Source organism: Chlorocebus sabaeus, chromosome 23, assembly GCF_047675955.1.
Source record: "Chlorocebus sabaeus isolate Y175 chromosome 23, mChlSab1.0.hap1, whole genome shotgun sequence".
Classification (NCBI taxonomy): Eukaryota; Metazoa; Chordata; class Mammalia; order Primates; family Cercopithecidae; genus Chlorocebus; species Chlorocebus sabaeus.
This window is the reverse complement of record NC_132926.1, coordinates 16,627,948-16,632,566: the sequence shown is the minus strand read 5'-3', so window position 1 is coordinate 16,632,566 and position 4,619 is coordinate 16,627,948. Positions and strand designations below refer to the sequence as shown.

At 35.5% G+C, this 4,619-nt stretch overlaps 1 pseudogene; it reads right to left on the bottom strand.

The window, feature by feature from the left end:
• Nucleotides 1-2,770: 2,770 nt before the first annotated feature.
• LOC140709906 (CDGSH iron-sulfur domain-containing protein 1 pseudogene) lies at nucleotides 2,771-3,147 on the bottom strand (annotated as a pseudogene).
• Nucleotides 3,148-4,619: the final 1,472 nt, after the last annotated feature.

The window sequence follows — 4,619 nt, the reverse complement described above, 5'->3', positions numbered from 1 at the left end:
ACATGTTACTATTCTTAAAGGAATTTTTACCAGAGAGATGGTGTAAATGTGACACGATATTCTTACTATGCTGCTATTTGACTTTTTCCCCCATGTTTTCATTATCCTAAATAAAACTTGAACTCTTAAGCACTTTCACAGTATTAGGTAGAACTCTATAATTCTATATGCAGTTAACAGTTCTGTCTTATGTAATCATGGAGTTAGAGATTCTGTTTCTAGTAGCTTAACAAAAAAAAAGAAACTATTCTTTGCTGATCTCAATCAAACGTGTAGCAAAATAATGATTCTTAAATGATATAATAGATGTGCACTTTATTCCTCTGCAAAAGAATATATCTAAGATAAGCAGTGTATTCAGTGATGCTACCCAAGTAACTGAATTGCCAATGAGTAGTTTAAAATGTCTTGTGGAAACAAAAAGAATACAGAAAAAATGATTAGTTATGACAGGATCCTCCATATTGAGATTGTCTTGGAGTACAAAGTATTGCGAAATGAGGTTGATTCTAGACTGAGCCTGCTCCCTAACTCTGACTAGACAAGGAGTTCATGAAATGTCTTAAATCTTCAGTTTCCTCACATGTACAAGAGGAAGCAATTTTTCTTGTACTTTTTTTTGTTAGCCAGCAGCTAGTCAAAAGCTACAGCTGTAATTTAGAACTTTGCTTCATTACATTTCCGTCTATGTATGTTGTTGTAATTTCTACATCAGAGGATATTAACCAATGAGTGCCCCCTGAGAAGCCTGCTTTGGTTACTTGATTATTATTTCAAAATGAGGAATGGTGAGTATGTTAGGTAGTAATTGAAGGAACAGATGATACTCAGAAAAAAAATGTGGCAAGACACCTATGTGTAGGCCCTGAAGAACTGCACATACTGTACATTAGCTAAGAGTCTTAATAAAAGAACAGAAGGAAGGGAAAATACAAAATGAAGAATGAATTACTTAAGATTAAATAGTTTCTATTACAGAAATAGGCTGCATGTAGAGCTAATGGCAGGCATTTTCTGCAGACAGATGGAATGCTCTCATCTCCCAATAGTATTGATATGAAGTCTCTGTTAAGATTCATTTTTCCTGAAACATTTGCATATAAATATAAACATCATTACTAGGGGCTAATTGCCCTGTAGGAACTAAAATGTGGGAATTAGCATCTTTAGTTGCTTTTATTATTATTTTTTAAAGTATCTCTAACACGCATCATATTTGGTACTGCATGGCTGCAACAGATAATTACCACCATTAAGAATCTCAAACGCAAAATCAAAACCATTTGGAATGGCTTCCAGGGCAACCCAGCACAGTGAGTAGCCACCAAAATGAGTATATGAGGTTTGTGTTCATGCATATTTATAAGGGTACTTAATTCGACATTCATAGTAGGGGGCTTTTGAAAGCTTGTCAAAAGAGCAGTCCCAAAACAAGACCAAACATCAAAGGTAAGAAGATACAGTACATCTCGCTCCCACACACATACAAATACTGCTTGCAGGAGGCAATGAATAACACCAAAGGAATTATTTATTCTAACTACTCAGAAGAGACGGTAATTTCTACGAAGATGTAAACCACAAGCCTTTGCCTTTATCATTCATCTTATTGATCAGAAAGGTCAAGAGTATAAGTTATTCAAAGGATGGATCATAGGCAACAATTCTGGATAAATGGACATGTAGATTTGTGTGATTAATGCCTCTTGCTTGTGCAGAATAGGAGGAAGAGTTTGAAGGCATGTCCTAAGGACAGAAAAAAGGAAAGTCTTTGAAAGAACACCAACATGGCCGAGACGCTGACTACAGCTGAAACACTGCCCATTTTGTGGGTGGGTCTGTGTGTTCAGTATGTAGGTGCTGCCTTGCTCAAGTGTTGTGTTCAGAGGCGATCTTGCTGACACTTATGCTTTTCAAAACCATTTCCATGACATTCAGCAAATGTTTGTTCTGGTGGAACAAATCTGTTAAATTATAGATTAGAAACAGTACAAAGAAACCTTTACAAATGTTTCAGTTTCAGTTTTGCACAAAGCAAACAGCATTATATTTAAATGCAACACTCCTTGTTAGAATAAAACATCTACATAACAGGGTACTATGCTCGATTTATAATTCTCTTCTCCACTTTGCTTTGGGGGCAGAGATGCCTGAAGTTCTGAAAGCTGCAGTATTGAGGATCACCTCTTATCAATTCCTTTCAAAAGTCCACATCTAGAATCCACTTCTGCTTTCTTGCCATTTCCCTGTCTTTCCGAGTTTTCTTTCCTTAGTTTCCTTCCCTACCCCCTTGACTCTCCATTGTTGCTAGGAATGGTCTAAATGCAAAATAGTGACACTTTTCCTATAATGGTGATCCCACATTATTTAATGGGCATTTAGTTCTATAGAATCCCCTGTCAACACCTTCACTCATTATATTGAAAAAATATTGGAGAATGGCACATAGGTTTTTTTTTTTTTAATTTTGAGAATAATGTAATTTGTTGACTTTAAGATACAACTATATACTATATACGATCCAACTCTATATGTCAATATTTTAAATAAACATATCCTTACAAGACCAAAATAAACCACAGGCCGTGAGGTTGGTTTTCCCTTTTTCCTTTTTTTCTTTTTTTTTTTTTGTTTAAACAAATGTGCACAGTGATGTTTCAACAAGTAAGACAAGTGCCATGAATGTGAAGGCTGCAGTTTGCATTATACCGCATTTAGAACCCAGGGAAGGTGAATTAGACAAAGGGTGGTAGTCATTCTCATTAAACAATCAGGTAACTTCACGACAACTTGATTTGCAGCATGAAAAGTGTCCATTTAAGTTTCTTTTTTCTTGATGATCAGAGGTCTCACAGTGTCTCCAGTCTCTTCATTGTGTTTTGTGTGAGACCCATTACAGAATGGAAACTTTCTGGACCTCCAACAGTGGCAATATTATACAGCTTTATCTCCCAAATCCTCCATGTCAAAAGCATGTATTATCTTGGGGTTGTGTTTCTGGATGTGAAGGTTTATCATAGCTTTATTTCGATGATCTTTAACGTAAAACCTTTTGTAAGCTAGATAATCAGTTGCAGCTGTCCCGGCAGCAATGGTAGCTGCTGTGATTCATTCAACTCATCCGCTGGAACTGGTAATCAGACTCATGGCGCCCACACTTGCAAGGCATGTGCACTAGGATACTGAACACCAGCATAGTAGTTTTAAAAGCATTCTAGGGATGGATGCCAGGGCACTCCGACCTTACCACAGGCTTCAAGGGAGCTGCTTATGGTCATACTTTAGATCCATAACTCAAACATTAACTCATTTTATAAAGAACAGTAAAGTTTAGCTTAGTAATTCTTTGACTACTGAAGAAATGTTTACTTTTAGTGCTACAAGTTGTTTTATGACAATCATTATTTTTAAAATTGCCAAGAAGATTTTTTTTCTTTTCTTTTCTTTTGTATTTGTTTGTAGTTCTTAGTGACAATAATTAAATAAACAGATGATTTAGTTGAGGAAAGGTTTGTCAAAAAGATAACATTATCTACATTGCCAAAATATATCAACATGCCATAAAAGAGAAATACAACTTAAGTGACTAAGCATGCTTTAAAATGTATTTCATAATATATTCTAAATGTGTTGAAACATATTAAAAAGACATACATTGAACAACAGTACATACAAGCATATCCAGAGAGAGAATGAGCAGAAAACACAGAAACATAGACATGTGTGCATGCCTATGGAGACAATATGTGTTGAAGTAAGAAAATATCACAGACTGGGCGCGGTGGGTCACACTTGTGATCCCAGCACTTTGGGAGGCCAAGGCAGGCGGATCACTTGAGGTCAGGAGTTCAAGACCAGCCTGGCCAATATGGCAAAACCCTGTCTCTACTAAAAATACAAAAGAAAATTAGCTGGGCATGGTGATTGGGAGCCTGTAGTCCCACCTATTCTGGAGGCTGAGGAAAGGGAAAACACTTGAACATGGGAGGCGGAGCTTGCAGTGAGCCAAGATAGTGCCACTGCACTCCAGCCTGGGCAATAGAGTGAGACTCCATCTCAAAAGAAAGACAATATCACAAAGCTTTCACAAAATAATTACTAAATAAATGGAGTTATTGAGTGTTTTTTGGAGAGACAAAAACATAGATTCACTTTGACATCATATAACAAAATAAAATCAAGAGGGAGACAAGCTAAAATCATAGACTAAAGTAGTCAACTTAGAGTAAATGTAAAGCTAAAATCTTATAAGAATGAAAAGACAATTTAGATAATTACTTTTTGTGATCTTTGGACTTCTAGGCGTAAACAAACTTTTTAAGCATTCAAGCAACGGAGAAAAATCACCAAGGGAAAGATCAACATATTTGAATTAAAATGTATAAACATTTATACACCAAAAAGTAATCATTAGCGAAATTAAATGACAAATAAAATAAGAAAATACTTTTCTAAAATTCCAAAATTAAAGATAAATTTTAAAAGAACCAATGTCTTTTTCTTTAAGGGTCAACATGGTAAATAGATCTCAAAGCATGACAACTACAAAAGAATAATGAGCATATGAAAATAGTTTAACTTCAGTTACATAAGAGAGTGAAAATGAAAAATATTAAAGA